At 31.6% G+C, this 17,271-nt stretch overlaps 1 long non-coding RNA gene across 1 annotated transcript; it reads right to left on the reverse strand.

Moving 5' to 3' along the window:
- Window positions 1–4,657: 4,657 nt before the first annotated feature.
- LOC124457751 lies at window positions 4,658–8,509 on the reverse strand. The gene is made up of 2 exons (XR_006952765.1): window positions 8,354–8,509; window positions 4,658–5,206 (listed from the first exon to the last, which is right to left on the reverse strand). It is a non-coding gene; the product is annotated as an uncharacterized LOC124457751 (long non-coding RNA).
- Window positions 8,510–17,271: the final 8,762 nt, after the last annotated feature.

Here is a 17,271-nt window from a genome sequence, read left to right on the forward strand (position 1 = left end):
TTTGTGTCAGCACAGGCTTAACACGCGCTAATCTTAGAAATTAAATTTTAATTATGAAATGAATTTGCAATGAGGAAATTGAAATCAGGTTGATGAATTAAAGGTGTTGACAACGCTATGCATGAAGAAGGAATAATTTGACTCGTATCACTCTTATACGATATTTCAATATCAGTTATTAATAAGTTTTTTTCCAAAACACACAAACTAGTCTTTCTTTTACTGAAAAAAGAAAAAGTAATTGGTCGTATGCTTTTAAAAATCACACAACAACATCATAAGCAGACTTATAAAAATTTTTATCGTGATTGGTTTAAAGCTATACAAATATTTTTCGTCAATTAAACAAACAGACGAACCTGTTGTTCTAAATTAACTAATTTTTCAAATCAATTTTAGCAATTGCACGTGTTTTTAATTCTGAATAGAAAAATCACATTAATTTTCGCTCTAAGTATCTAAGAAATTATTAATGATTAATGCAATACTTGGAAGAATACAAATTTCTAAAAATAGACGCTTAAACATAGCCAAGGTCTGCCATTGTCTCTCATATTATCTCTCTACACAAGTCGCCTTTTTATATTTTAAATCAGTTTTTGTTTCTTGATTTATGATTACGATATATACACTGCAAAAACCCTTTTTCACCTGCTGGGACACATGTGGATGAATCACGAAGCCAAACTTAACACGTCACAAAATAAAACTTCTACGTTACACGATAGAGACAAAATAAAAACAAGAGTCGTAGCGAACTTTCCAGAACAAGTTCCTTTCAACAGCTTGTCCCTTTTTAATTTTTTTGTATTGATTGATTGCCTTAGCATTTTTTGTCCCATTACATTGATATGCATGTATTAATAAAGTTTCTAGTTTTATACATCAATGTTTTTGATTAAATAACTGACGCATGTTGTTATAATTGAGCAATATTTGATTTGTATGATATGAAAAATTCTTGATGTTTGTTTGTCATGTTGAATGCGCCTATGTATTGAAAGATAACAAACACATTTTCAATATCATCTTTCCATACTTTAATGTACAATTTTCGATTATAGAATTGCCTTGAGGCTTGTGGTTTTCTAAAAATGTGTCATTCAATAGCAACATAGGAGATTATAATTTCAAATAGTTTATTAAAAACTTATGTTCAGTTATTTCTGTTTTTAATTCTGTACAAAATCCTGCGTTAATTTTTCTATCTATTTATAAGTAAAAGATTTTTGAAGATGAAGGAAGCAGCCACTTTTAAATGTTTGCATGCATTTTTTTCTTAATCGCGGACAACAACTGTGTGATATTTCACTTCGTTAAATATGATTGTGTATATTTTTTATATTTTTATAAGTAAGTATCTTACACCGAAGAAACATGATCTTGTAGCAGTTGCAGTAAACGCTAAAGCTTGGTTACAAACACTATTTTCATTAGGATTGACAAAATCAAAATATTAAAAATTCAATCGTTGCTGAACGTTAAAATCTTCGCGTCATGAACTTATCTTACAAACTCATTCTATCCATATTTAGTTATTTTGTGGAATGTACATGAAATGACGTCTAAATATTACATAACCACGCAATGCAGAATTCCTTTTAACAGATTGTCGCATTATAAATTTTTTTGGCGATTTATTGTCTTAGCCTTTTTTGTCGAATTACATTGTCATACATGCATTAATGAAGTGTATATTTTTACACATCAATGTTTTTGATCACATATAATTGACGCATGTTGTCATAAATGAAGCAATATTTGATTTTGTATGACATCACAATTTTTTGATGTTTTCTTGAGAAATTGTCGATCTTCAACTTAGTAAATGTTCTTTTAGTAGAAGATCGTTTTCTGTAATAAAATAAGAGAAACAAACTGTCGTAAATAAAATTACATAACCATGCAATGAATATCATAAATGTTACAAGCTTTTAAAGAAAATCGCAAATAATTACTTTTGCAATTGTTGTGCATGATTTTCCTTTGATTTCATAGAAATTAAGAACTTTTTCACAATTTGCTGTTCCTACAATTTTTATCAAATTAATTAATCGGAGAACGTGGACGTGCGTTTTCAATATTGAGAAAGTGTTGCGAAACCAATAAAAAATGTGTCGCAACTATTTAAGAATAAGCATTGTATTTGTTTAAGTACCGCCTTTTTATCGCATACTTTATACGTATGTATTTCAGAACGGTTAAAATTGAAAGGAGCCGTGATTATTACAAAGATCCCATTTTTACTATGTTTTACAAGTTTATCAACAGAGAATGTCAACACGTCACTTTGCAATTGCGAAATTATATTACGAATTTTAGCCCCTCTTTTTTATTGCACAATTTAAAAAATTGGACTATTTGAAGAATTATGACGTGTCGGTTGGCTTAAGTAGAAAAATATAAGCTCCTTAATTTTGCCTCCAAAGTTGGGTATTTTTTGCGAACTTTGTACTACGCCATAATGATACTTGTGACGTAATAGTTGACCATTATTCTTCCGGTGATATAATATTATACATAAACATTAGGTGATTTGTATCCTTTGATCGTCGTTTTCTTGTTTTTCGCATGAATACACACATATTTTTATAAAATACAAAGAATATAGTAAGAAAAACTTATGCTAAGTGTAAGCTTCAATCAATTATCAGCTTGACACGATAACTCAGGGTCTGAATCCGTTTCCACGAGTCGTGCAAAAATCAAGTAGATATGTCGTAATGTCGAGCAATTTTATCAATTTGTGTGCGATTAGAAACCACTCGCTGTAGATGGGGAAGATTGTACTCTAGACAACATTTTCTCAGCAATAGTAGACCGACAAAATTACGCTGCTATATTGCATACTGTATAGCGGTCAAGCTCTTATAGCCCCTTAATATAGACCCTTTGCATTGACGTCACGCACGCTTTAGCAACTGTTGCTGGGGGAGCATCTGGAGGACAAGCACATGTGCATGCTTTATATGTTAATATGGTTAGTAACATACGTAAATACGTGCATTTTGACTAACGTCAGTCAACAACAACAAAAACAGTCCTTCTCAGGACTTTATTAACCTGGACTATTGTCATTTACAGACATATAACGATACTCCTGGGTTCAAACCATTTACTCTATAATTGTGGTAAGAAATTTTGAAGCCACCGCCGCCGTCACTAAAAGACAGACACATCGAAAGTTTTTTTAACAAAACTATGGAAAATATAGCAACACATGGCCAAATTATGCTTTAAGACAACTCAGAAGATTGAAAACAACCTTTGTGGCGATAGTAAAGGGAGTGAGAAAGAATAATCTGCCATATAAAAAAACGAATATTGGTTTCACTCCGAATCACTCGTAAAGAAGTGTTGTAACTTTAACGGATTGATCAGTTTATGACTATAAATGCGATTATTTAATCCGTTTATACTTCTGAACTGCGATTCCAAAAATTCTAGTTATTTCTATGCAGTTCCGGGATATTTTCCATAGTTCTTTCATATCCAAGTTGAGTTACTGATTACAAAAATCGTTGCAGTTTGACCATATTTCATAATATTTCATCGTATTTTTAGCTTATATATAAACTGATTTATCTTTCAGTTTTGTTCATGTAGTCGCTTGTTGAGAATTCTTGATTATTCTCCTATAAATCCACAATATATTTGCTTCTTATTTTCGATATTTGGTCCCTTTGTAATGGCGGCCGCTCTTTATTCTCTGTTTTCAACTTTTATGCTAGATGCTTGATTCAGTCTTATTTCGAGATCAGTGTTTCCTCCCTCTGAAGATAGGTGGAATACGTGGAGAAATCGCGCGAGTATGTATTGAAATGGTGAGAAAAGGCGGTTCTAGGTTACAAGACAAACCTTAAGATTTTGCGTTATTACGATTACCAACCACCGAATAAAAGCGTGAAAATGAACGAATGAAATAAAATATTACAATTTGTTTGTGAAATTATGTATATTTCATCTCCAAATAGAATATTTATTATTTTTTGAGAAATTTCTACTCCTGCCGGACGGGAGTAGCGGGACCTCTAGCTACGCCACTGAATGTACTTAAAGATATTTTAGCATCATTAAAGATTTTGGGAAGTTTTGACTGATATTTTAACATCTTGCTATCAAAATTTTTGACAATTATTGAATTGATGTACATCATGTTCCCACAATGTTAGCTACTTCTATCTTTTCTGATGAACCTTTGATAGTCTTACCATAATTTTTTTTGGACCAATCAAATAAAGAGTTGAGACAGCATTCATTCAGCACCATAGGCAAAACTGAGTTGGCAAACTTCATATTTAACATGGTTTTCTAAATTCACCGAATATATATATTCTTCTGTGATTTAAAATATTCATTGATTTCAAGATTTGATATTTCAATGCTGTCCTTATTTTTAATTTTCTTTTTTACAATTTTCGTATACTTTTAGAAATATGAATTAAATTTTTTTCTCCTTAATTAGTATAAACAAAAATTTGGACAAAAATTTGTTTATACTTAGAAAGTTATCTATTCGGGCGAAAGAATTTAGATTCGATAGTCTTTAAGACTTGAACCATTTTACCCTGCAAAATTTTCCAAACACGGCCATCATGTCCTTTAGATATTATTATTGCCACTCACAATTCACTTTAATATTGTCTTTTAACAAAAATTTTCATTTTGTTGCACTTTTAATATTAAAAATAATAAATTAAAAATAAATGGAAATGTTGATGATTTCGACTGATTTTGTGGTGCATAATCCTGAAAAAAACAATTGTATTTCGTAATATTCACAAAAAAATTTACTGATTATTAATGTTTTTGTCCAAGAAATAGTTATGTATAACTATTCCCGATCAGATTCTTACATGTAACAAAGTGTATAACAAATAATTTGCTAAAACAATTAAATGAAAGGCATATAGTAATTATAGAGGATGTCTTTCCAAAATTAGAGACATTGTTAATAAAACATCTCAAACCATTCATGAAGCTCTTCTTCGTTCGGATCGTGTCTCCACATTATTGACTGGCAAGTCCATCTAAGTCGTTTATTTACACGTGACTTTGCAGTGCAGGTAAATCCTCGAGTACAAGGACACTGTTGACTGAGAAGCATACGATACACGTTACAACGGTATCCGGGTGAAATCATTGGTTTGCAGCGTCCTCGTGAGCAACATTCGTTGAAATAGCACTCTGAACTTGATTTGCATTTCTAAAAAAGACAATATGGAGCTTTGGCAAAGTCTACGAGTACGACTACAAGTACGAAGTACGTCATATTGGCGCAAAAACATTGTTGTGACATCAAAAACTCGTAGCCGGCATCAATCTTTTGTTAAAAACTGTAGTCGCAACTACGATGTTTTTTAAAGAAAAGAAAGTAGGTAAATTTTTTTAATGTGCAAGAGCTTCGTTTACAATACTATTTTGACCTTTCAAGCTTTATTGAAGTCCCTTTTTTGAACGAAGATTTACATTTAAAACGAAAATACGATTTGCAAAACTTCCATGTATCTGGAACGCAAAGTGAATGATAGAAAAAAAAACAAAGTACTGCAAATCTATAATACAAAAACGGTAAAATAATGAAGAATTTTCTCACTAAGCAGTATTATATCCCCGCTATACCAGTAATACCAATTCGTCGATGTTATTAAGGATAAATTGAGCCGTAGTTGCTACTTAAAATGCGGTGTTTTTCACAGTAAAAAGCTCGTTCTGTTGTTTACGCTTAAAAACAATTTGACGATGCAACAACGACTACGGACTTTCTCGTACCATTCCGTCACACAGCAAAACTTCCTACTCGTAGTCGTAGTTGTTTGCTGAAGCTCACTAATGTTTGTATTAGTATAGCCTATAATAATCAGTTGATTTTTGTTTACACTGCAATACAGAATAATAATTGTGAGCTATATACTTGATTATTATGTTTTTATGATCTTTCACATCTACAAAATTATTAATTTGTGCGAAAACAAAATGGGTATTTTGCATGTTTGGTTACGTCAGCATTTAGCCGATTGGGTATGAGTTGATAAAATTTGCCTGTGTGATTTTGTGAAATGATCATCTTTCCGTGGTTTGCATTTTGTCACAACTGAGAAGTTTTTAATAGCTCTTACTAGTTATGTACATCGTATTTTACGCCTTAGTTCTATTGTCTTTATCTTACGCGCACTTTATTGCCATAGATAATTCGTTCAGACTCTCGCACTGAATACGTCGACATGCATGACCTCTTGAATTCAGTTTTGCTAGTATGCTCAAAAGTTCAATCGTAACACGTCAACATAATTATATTTAGTTTTGAGATTTTTTTTTACCTGATGTATTCTGCGGAAAATTCAATTAATCCCAAATTTTAGCGAATTCGTATTATGATCAGTTTTCAGCACATCATGTAAACGATAAAAAATTGAGTTAATTAATAAAAGTGACACAAGATGCTCATGTATGTAATCAACTTGTTTTTGTTAGTTTTATCTCACGTAAAAATGGTAAGAAATTTTTTAATGCTTAAAGAAGCACGCAAAGTTCATGGATAACGTCAACAGCTTTTGACTATCCATTTGACATTTGTCATCGGGCCATAATGTTATTTTGTAAGAACAGGAATAATTTGACTCTTTGTATGCTATTGAATAACATTGTTAGATGTTTATTGTTATTCACCGCTTTAAGCAAGGGCAAATTTAAAATATGATTAAATGAGGTTTTTATTAGTTATATAATTAACAACTATCATCATTCCAAAATGCAACAATTCTTTGCAATTTCCTGAAAAGAACAAGGAAACAGTTGAAATATGTTCTCTTTGCATTAGCCAGACAATTAAAACATAAATCCTATTTAACCCTAATGTACTAAGTAAAAAGTTATTTTACTTTTGAGATTTTTTAAGTCGCTAAAGTATGTACGAAATTTTTTTAAGACTTTTCTGCTTATATATTTACTGACTTAACCGTTCTTCAAATAAGTATCTTTAGCTTGTCAACACATTAAGCATTTATTATTTTACTTTTATATCTTGATAACCCTTATTTTTGTATTTCAAAACAACTGTTGCGGATAAAATGCCGCAATTAGAGTTGATATATAGTCAATAGTTATATCTCCAATATTTTGTTCATGACCAGCAGTATTAAAACATAGTAGCTATAACATAAATATGAGCGCTTTAGTTGTCGTGGGAAAATATTTCGTGCCCATGTTGTTTTTCAAGGAGATTTGAATACGATATATTCAAGTGCAATTTTTGCTGTGCACAAGGATGTTAGCCGGTGTATGCAGCTGTATCAGAAATATTATTTTTAATTAAATCAGGAATTGTAAATTAAATAAGAATTAACTATAACAAGACAAATAAGACCAAGAGGACACGGAAGTCTGAAATCTCTACTAAGACAAAACTTTCTATCTTGTTTTAGCTTTGCAGTGGTCAGAATACACATACCTAAAAGTCGCTTTCAAAAGAAAGGCTTTATAAGAATATATTTTAATTGTGTATCGAAGTACAATGATGTTTATATAATAAGAGTCAAATACTCCTATATAAAACAGCGCCCAATAATCTTTACTTAATTTTGTGTTAACTCTTTCTCCGGTTATCAGTAGAGACTCTGCGCCTGTAGCTTTATGCTCCTTGTAAAAATAAGGGTTCTCTGTTTCCAATATAATATAAAGAAAATCATTTGATGAATTTAATGAGTTTTATTGGTAGCAGACACGCAGCTGTTATTCGCTGATTGAAAAAATTCTGAAAAACGTGTTTTTAGAATCTCGTGGATTACAAAGTATTGAAGTTAATTATCTTTTCAAAGTAAGAAGTCGTGTGTTTATTTTTGCATTTGAAATTTTGTACACCACTTAAATAGAATTTTCACGCAAAAGATTTTACCTCAGTAAAAGCTATGTTAGTATTAATTTGTATATTGAACAGAGCTTTAAAGTTTATCTTTGCAAGGGTCACATTAAGCCGGATATTTACGCCGTAAATTTGTTTAAGTGTTCTGGAACACATGTTTTTGAAATTGTCATTTAATACAAGTTATCATCCCAGTATATATATATATATATATATTAATCCTAACACGGTTTTAATATGCACATGAAAAACATGCGACTTGGACGAAATTTGAACTCACACATTCGAGATACTAGTCCACCGCTCTAACTGTTGCTACCAAGCCCAAAGAGATTGGAGTCTCATCCCGAAGGTGCGAGATCAAATCTTGTCCAAGTCATATGCATATTAAAACTGTGCTAGGATTAATATATTATATAATACAAATATATGCTATTTTATATGGATATGAAGATAAAATAGTGGAGCAAAAGGTAAAAGATATTTACATACCTTATAGTATCTTGCCTGTACAGCCAAAAGACATAACACAATCAAAATGATCAAGATAGATATGAACCTCATTATCCTCTTCTGCTTCACATGCACAACCTTTATCAAGAGACTAAAGACAATGTGATATTTATTGTGTCAGCACAGGCTTAACACGCGCTAATCTTAGAAATTAAATATTAATTATGAAAAGAATTTGCCATGAGGAAATTGAAATCAGGGTGATGAATTAAAGGTGTTGATAAAGCTGTATGTAAATGAGAAGGAATAATTAGACTCGTATCACTGTTATACCATATTTCAATATCAGTTGTTAATAACTTTTTTTCCAAAACACACAAACTAGTCTTTCTTTTATTGAAAAAAGAAAAAGTAATTGGTCGTATGCTTTCAAAAATCACACGACAATATCATAAGCAGACTTACAAAAATTTTTTATCGTAATTGGTTTAAAGCTATACAAATGTTTTTCATCACTTAAACAAACAGACGAACCTGTTGTTCTTAATTAAATAATCTTTCAAACCAATTTTATCAATAGCACGTGTTTTTAATTCTGAATAGAAAAATCACATTAAGTCTGGAGTTGTATATGTCTGAAGTATCTTAAACAAGTCTTGCCTTGCGTAAAATTGTACAAGTTACTTCTTTAAAAAAATTTAGATTCATAAATTGTCTATTAAAAAATTGCACTTGTCTTTGGTGTTCTTGCATGAAATACTCATAAACTATTCAAATAGATCTGTTCATCGATCTTTATTAGCAAATTTATGGTATTAAATTTTCTATAAAATCTTCTATCAAATTGCAATACTTTAGGGGTTCTTAATTTAACTTTACCAAGTGTGACAAGTTACCTTTGCTGTAACAATGTTGTAACACGATTGTTAGTGTTTTGTTATTCTATAGGTATTAAGTTACGAGAAACTATTGATTCCTAAAAAATTTTAAGTAAGTATCTGAAATGTTTCTACCATCATCAACCGTACGGTTAGATCATGAAACACGTAAAAGTATCTAAATTTCTAACATCGAGGAAATATGACAGCAAGTTTACAGATCAATTATAATAAAAATTCATTGAGGATGTATTTAATTGTGAAGATTTAGTTTCAGTGGCCATTTCAAAATTCTTTCAACAATTTATTTTAAAGCGTAGCTATGAAAGAAAGGAACACTATAGTGCAGTATTTTTTAGTTTTGCATGCATTTAATGACAAATTTTACGCTTTCGTGAAATGACTGGAACATTTAAAATCGTAATTAAAAAAGAAACATAATTTTTTAAGCATCCAGTCTTCTTTTGCTGACCACTGTTAAACAAAAATATTAGAGGCTGGTGGTTAATTGTAAATAAAAAATTAATTCCAAAACAAAATTTTCGCTCTAAGTATCTAACAAATTATTAATGATTAATGCAATATTTGGAAGAATACTAATTTCTAAAAATAGACGCATAAACATAGCCAAGGTCTGCCATTGTCTCTCCTATTATTTCTATACACAAGTCGTCTTTTTATTTTTTAGATCAGTTTTTGTTTCTTGAATTATGGTTACGACATATACACAGGAAAAACCTTTATCGCCTGCTGGGACACATGTGGATGAATCATGAAGCCAAACTTAACACGTCACAAAATAAAACTTCTACGTTACACAATTGAGACAAGATAAAAACAAGAGACGTAGCGAATTTTCCAGAACAAGTTCCTTTCAACAGCTTGTCCCTTTATAAATTTTTTGTATTGATTGATTGCCTTAGCATTTTTTGTCCAATTACATTGATATGCTTGTATGAATAATGTTTCTAGTTTTATACATCAATGTTTTTGATTAAATAATTGACAAATGTTGTCATAATTGAAGCAATATTTGATTTGTATGATATGAAAAATTCTTGATGTTTGTTTGAGAAGCTTTTATTCAGCGACCATTTTCTTAATTAAAATAATAAGAAAAAGATCATGTTGAATGCGCCTATGTATTGAAAGATAACAAACACATTTTCAATATCATCTTTCCATACTTTAATGTACAATTTTCGATGATAGAATTGCCTTGAGGCTTGTGGTTTTCTAAAAATGTGTCATTCACTAGCAACATGTGCGATTATGATTTCAAATAGTTTATTAAAAACTTATGTCGAGTTATTGCTGTATTTAATTCTGCGTTAATTTTTCTATCTATTTCAAATAATGAAAATGTAAGATGGCCTCATTGGAGTAAGCTTACATGCATGCACGCGTATATGAATCGTCTTTATTCTTGGAGTCGTGTTTCCTTATCACGAAGTAAAAGAGTTTTGATTCTATAAATGAGCATAAGTAAAAGATTTTTGAAGATGAAGCAAGCAGCGACATTAAAATGTTTGCATGCATTGTTTGTTAATCGCGGATAACAACTGTGTAATATTTGACTTCGTTAAATATGATTGTGTATATTTTTTATATTTTTATAAGTAAGTATCTTACACCGAAGAATTATGATCTTGTAGCAGTTGCAGTAAACGCTAAAGCTTGGTTACAAACACTATTTTCATTAGGATTGAGAAAATCAAAATATTAAAAATTCTATCGTTACAGAACATTGAAAACTTCGCGTCATGAAATTATCTTATAAAATCATTCTATACATATTTAGTAATTTTTTGGAATGTACATGCAATCACGTCTAAATTTTACATAACCACGCAATGCAGAATTCCTTTTAACAGATTGTCGCATTATAAATTTTTTTAGTGATTAATTGTCTCAGCCTTTTTTGTCGATTACATTGTCATACATGCATTAATGAAGTGTCTAATTTTACACATCAATGTTTTTGATCACATATAATTGACGCATGTTGTCATAAATGAAGCAATATTTGATTTTGTATGACATCACAATTTTTTGATGCTTTCTTGAGAAATTGTTGATTTTCAACTTAGTAAATGTTCTTTTAGTAGAAGATCGTTTTCTGAAGTAAAATAAGAGAAAAAGATCATATTGAATACTCCATGAATTACAAGAACACAAACAAACTATCGTAAATAAAATCGCATTCATACTTGGATTTTTTTTTGTGCCGAAGTTGATGAGTTTCTATGTCTATGAGCACGAAAAAGGAATCTTAAATATGAAGCAAGCAGCTACTTTCGATATTTTGTTGCTTTGAGAATGTTTATTTAAACATGTCAGGTTTTTACATAACCATGCAATGCAATCTCATAAATGTTACAACCTTTTAAAGAAAATCGCAAATAATTACTTTTGAAATTGTTGTGCATGATTTTCCTTTGATTTCATAGAAATTAAGAACTTTTTCACAATTTGCTGTTCCTACAATTTTATCAAATTAATTAATCGGAGAACGTGGACGTGCGTTTTCAATATTGAGAAAGTGTTGCGAAACCAATAAAAAATGTGTCGCAAGTATTTAAGAATATGCATTGACTTTGTTTAAGTATCGCCTTTTTATCACATACTTTATGCCTATGCATTTCTGAACGGTTAAAATTGAAAGGGGCAGTGATTATTACAAAGATCTCATTTTTACTATGTTTTACAAGTTTACCAACAGAGAATGTCAACATGTCATTTTGCAATTGCGAATTTTTATTATGAATTTTAGCCCCTCTTTTTTATTGCACAATTTAAAAAATTGGACTATTTGAAGAATTATGACGTGTCGATTTGCTTAAGCAGAAAATATATAAGCTCCTTAATTTTGCCTCCAAAGTTGGGTATTTTTTGCGAACTTTGTACGACGCCATAACGATACTTGTGACGTAATAGTTGAACATTTATGCTTCCGGTGATATAATATTATACATAAACATTAGGTGATTTATATCCTTTGATCGTCGTTTTCTTGTTTTCGAATGAATACACACATTTTTAAAAATACAAAGAATATAGTAAGAAAACTTATGCTAAGTATAAGCTTCAATCGATTATCAGCTTGACACGATAACTCAGGTTCTGAATCCGTTTCCACGAGTCGTGCAAAAATCAAGTAGATATGTCGTAATGTCGAGCAATTTTATCAATTTGTGTGCGATTAGAAACCACTCACTGTAGATGGGGAAGATTGTACTCCAGACAACATTTTCTCAGCAATAGTAGACCGACACAGTCACGCTGCTATATTGCATACTGTATATAGGTCACACTCTTATAGCCCCTTAATATAGACCCTTTACATTGACGTCACTGGGGGAGCATCTGGAGGACAAGCACATGTGCACGCTTTATATGTTAATATGGTTAGTAACATAAAGTCAGCGCTTTTTAGGTCAAAAAAAAGGTTTTTTGCCTGGATATATAGAAAATATTCAGTGTAAGGATAGTAAAGCGCGTTACAAAATGAAATTAGGACAATGCAATGGAGATGATCCGTATGAAATACCAGTGGTGGATCAAGTGTACGTCAAAATAAATTATAGCTCCTTAATTTTGAAGACAATTTACTTTCAGAAATGCACTACTGGTTTTTAATTTCTAAATAATACAATTTTACTAATGATTACACTCTAAGGTACATAGAAATGTAAATATACGCCAAAATGTGCTGCAGTAATTAAATTTGATGTACTCTGGATCTGCCACTGTGAAATACCAAAAAATCAATGGCTCGATGATATCGATCTGTGGCCTGCTGTAAGCTACATTGATGTTCGTATTTATTTATTTTTTTCGGTTAGTCTGTACACGAAAGAGCAATTAAAAAACTATAAGAGTCTTGATAGTTATCAAAATTTTGTGAATGGATGGGTGCGTGAAGTGTTGGTTAAAAAATATGGCGATCATAGCTTGCTTATTGCTAAGGTAAATTATTCTCAATTGTCACTAAAAACATTGCACATTGCCTGCACTCGTGCTTTAATGAGACTGAACACCTTGTTTCTTTTTTCACTACACCAGGTTAATCACTCTCAAAGAATGACGGAGAAGCCACTTACTCCTTTTGTTGTTCGCGAAAAGAACGGCAATGTATTAACAGCGCATTGCGATTGTATGGCATGATTAGGTAAAAGCTGATCTCACGTCACTTCACTTCTGTGGGCTGTTGAAGCTGATGCACGAAAACTAGATTCTCTAACTGTAACTGATAAAAAGGCATACAGGGTCCTTCCAAGTGCTGTCAAGGCTGTGTCATACGCCAAAGTAAAAAATATCAACTTTAGTCAATTCAATAAGAAATGCCAAGGCAAAATGCAAAAAAATCCAGTTCCTGCTCCATCATCGTCAGAATTGGATAAATATTTTAAAACTGTTATTTCTTCCTTATCAAAACCTGCAATACTTCCTTTAATACATCCCTATTCCAATTGTTATGTACATTGCACTCTGACTTGCCACCAGTCATGAGTGATCTTTATGATCCAACATTATTAGAAAAATCTCTAAAAACTTTGCTGGAATTATCAGAGTCAAATCAAGACTGCTTTAATGTTAAAGTTTAGCAGCAAAAATCTGTACAAAAACTAGAGATTAAGCAAATTCTCGTCTTTTGTTTCGATTTCATGCTGGAAGAATGACTGCTTCAAGGTTTAAAGCTGCTTGTTGCACCAACAGAGAATCAACTTCGAAGACTCTGATCACAAGCATTTGCTATCCAGAGCCGAAGAAATTTTCAACTGCAGCAAAAATATGGGGTTAGCAGCATTAAGAGTTGACAAGAGGCAAATATCGAAAATGACTAAACACAAACCATGAAAATGTTTCAGTAACAAACAGTGGATTCTCGATTTATTTTACCCATTGATTTCTTGGTGCTTTTCCAGATGGACTTGTCTCTTACCAATGTTGCTATTCATTGTGTCTATGTTTCATGGGGGAAAAGTCAACATAATAATTACATTACCTATTGATTTTTGTTTTGACAGTGTTCGTTTTCCCACAAAGACGAGACAATTGAAACTTCAACATATGAAAGATTGTTTTGCATTGAAGTAAAAAGTGATGGCACAAAACAACTTAAAAGATCTTATGCATATTACTATAAAGTAAGTACATTTTAAATTATTCTAATTTCATTTAACAAGCTTAATGTATAGCAATTCACTTTCTTAAGTTATTGTTCAGTTGTCCAGCACTGGTTTGAGTAAATGTAATTTTGCTGTGTGGACAAAAAAAGACTTGTTTTCATAAATTCTTTTAACAAGTTTAATGCAAAGAAATTCAGTCTTTTAGGCTATGGCTCAGTTGTCATGCACAAGTTTGAGCTACTGTGATTTTGTAATGTGGACAGAGGAAGACTAGTTTGTTGAACGAATCTTGCAGAATAACGAATTTCTAGAAAGGAACATAGAGGCAGCAAAGAAATTAGTGTTGAAGGGCTTCTTCCAAAGTTAACTGGAAAATTGTACACACGACCGAAAAAATTGAATGAATGAAATATAATGAAATCAAATGTCTTATAAATATTATAAGTACAATTTTAAGTGTATGCATGCAAAATCATTAGAAAATATTATTTAGTCATAAGGTACAGAATCACAAATGTTAATTAGTGCACAGGTAACAATAACTATTTTGTCAATCGTGGTAGGCTCGTTCTCCTTAGAATTGACAAAATCAATTGGCTGAGTTGAAATCAGAAGTGCATATTCCTTTCTCATGTTTCCAATCACTCTTTCCAAGTGAATCCTCACATTAGCAATTCGCCCAGTTTGTTCAACTTCTATACCACTGAGCTGTTTTTTAGCCCTTAGTAAAAGCTGGCATCTTGATAGTTGTACAGTGGAAACCAACTGACTCCTGCATATCAAAGCCTCTCTCAGCTAAGATTACATCTTCAGGTAAGAGCTTATCAAGTAGACCACATTTCTCAGCCAAATGTCTGCCACTGACTCTTCCTCCCCAGCCACTGGAAGTAAATCTTACTGTACCCTGAGGAGTGACAGCAATTAAGTACTTAATCGTGTTTTGGTGATTTGTAGCACGAGTAAGTTTGTGCCCTAGAAAGAGGATTTAATGCACGATCCAAAAAATCTCAAAACAATCGATGATGGCAACAAGTTTATGGCAGTGTTTTCTAAAATCCAAAGTTTTGACATGGAGCCCAGTCTGGATTAATTTGGTCCGTTAAAGCCTGTGATTTCCCAATTTAATGGTATAAAATGACACAAACGAACACAACAAAGCTTTTTAACTCATTGGCTTACCAGTGACAAAATGAAGGCTACACACTCGTAAATACGTGCATTTTGACTAACGTCAGCGAGCAACAACAAAAACAGTCCTTTTCAGGACTTTATTAACCTGGACGATCATCATTTACAGACATATAACGATACTCCCGAGTTTAAACCGTTTACTCTATAATTGTGGTAAGAAATTTTGAAGCCACCGCCGCCGTTACTAAAAGACAGACACATCGAAAGTTTTTTTAACAAAACTATGGAAAATATAGCAACACATGGCCAAATTATGCTTTAAGACAACGCAGAAGATTGAAAACAACCTTTGTGGCGATAGTAAAGCGAGTGAGAAAGAATAATCTGCCGTATAAAAAAACGAATATTGGATTCACTCCGAATCACTCGTAAAGAAGTCTTGTAACTTTAACGGATTGATCAGTATATGACCATAAATGAGATTATTTATTCCGTTTATACTTCTGAACTGCGATTCCAAAAATTCTAGTTATTTCTATGCAGTTCCGGGCTATTTTCCATAGTTCTTCCATATCCAAGTTGAGTTACTGATTACAAAAATCGTTGCAGTTTGACCATATTTCATAATATTTCATCGTATTTTTAGCTTATATATAAACTGATTTATCTTTCAGTTTTGTTCATGTAGTTGCTTGTTGAGAATTCTTGATTATTCTCCTATAAATCCACAATATATTTGCTTCTTATTTTCGATAGTTGGTCCCTTAGTAATGGCGGCGCTCCTTATTTTTTTGTTTTCAACTTTAATGCTAGATGCTTGATTCAGTCTTATTTCGAGATCAGTGTTTCCTCCGTCTGAAGATATGTGGAATACGTGGAGAAATCGCGCGAGTATGCATTGAAATGGTGAGAAAAGGCGGTTTCTAGGTTGCAAGACAAACCTTGATATTTTGCGGTATTACGATTACGAACCACCGAATAAAAGCGTGAAAATAAACGAATGAAATAAAATATTACAAATTTTTTGTGAAATTATGTATATTTCATCTCCAAATAGAATATTTATTATTTTTTGTGAAATTTCTACTCCTGCCGGACGGGAGTAGCGGGACCTCTAGCTACGCCACTGAATGTACTAAAGATATTTTAGCATCATTAAATATTTAGGGAAGTTTTAACTGATATTTTAACATCTTGCTATCAAAATTTTTGACAATTATTGAATTGATGTACATCATGCTCCCACAATGTTAGCTACTTCTATCTTTTCTGATGAACCTTTGAAAGTCTTACCATAACTTTTTTTGGAGCAAGCAGATAAAGAGTTGAGACAGCATTCATTCAGCACCATAGGCAAAACTGAGTTGGCAAACTTCATATTTAACATGGTTTTCTAAATTCACCGAATATATATATATTCTTCTGTGATTTAAAATATAAATGCATTGATTTTAAGATTTGATATTTCAGTGCTGTCCTTATTTTTAATTTTCTTTTTTATAATTTTCGTATACTTTTAGAAATATGAATCAAATTTTTTTATATTTGGACAACAATTTGTTTATACTTAGAAAGTTATCTATTCGGACGAAAGAATTTAGATTCGATAGTCTTAAAGACTTGAACCATTTTACCCTGCAAAAATTTTCCAAACACGGCCATCATGTCCTTTAGATATTATTATTGCCACGCACGATTCACTTTTATATTGTCTTTTAACAAAAATTTTCATTTTGTTGCACTTTTAATATTAAAAAAAATAAATTAAAAATAAATGGAATTGTTGATGATTTCGACTGATTTTGTGGTGCATAAA

Source organism: Xenia sp. Carnegie-2017, unplaced genomic scaffold (assembly GCF_021976095.1).
Source record: "Xenia sp. Carnegie-2017 unplaced genomic scaffold, XeniaSp_v1 HiC_scaffold_6, whole genome shotgun sequence".
Classification (NCBI taxonomy): domain Eukaryota; kingdom Metazoa; phylum Cnidaria; class Anthozoa; order Malacalcyonacea; family Xeniidae; genus Xenia; species Xenia sp. Carnegie-2017.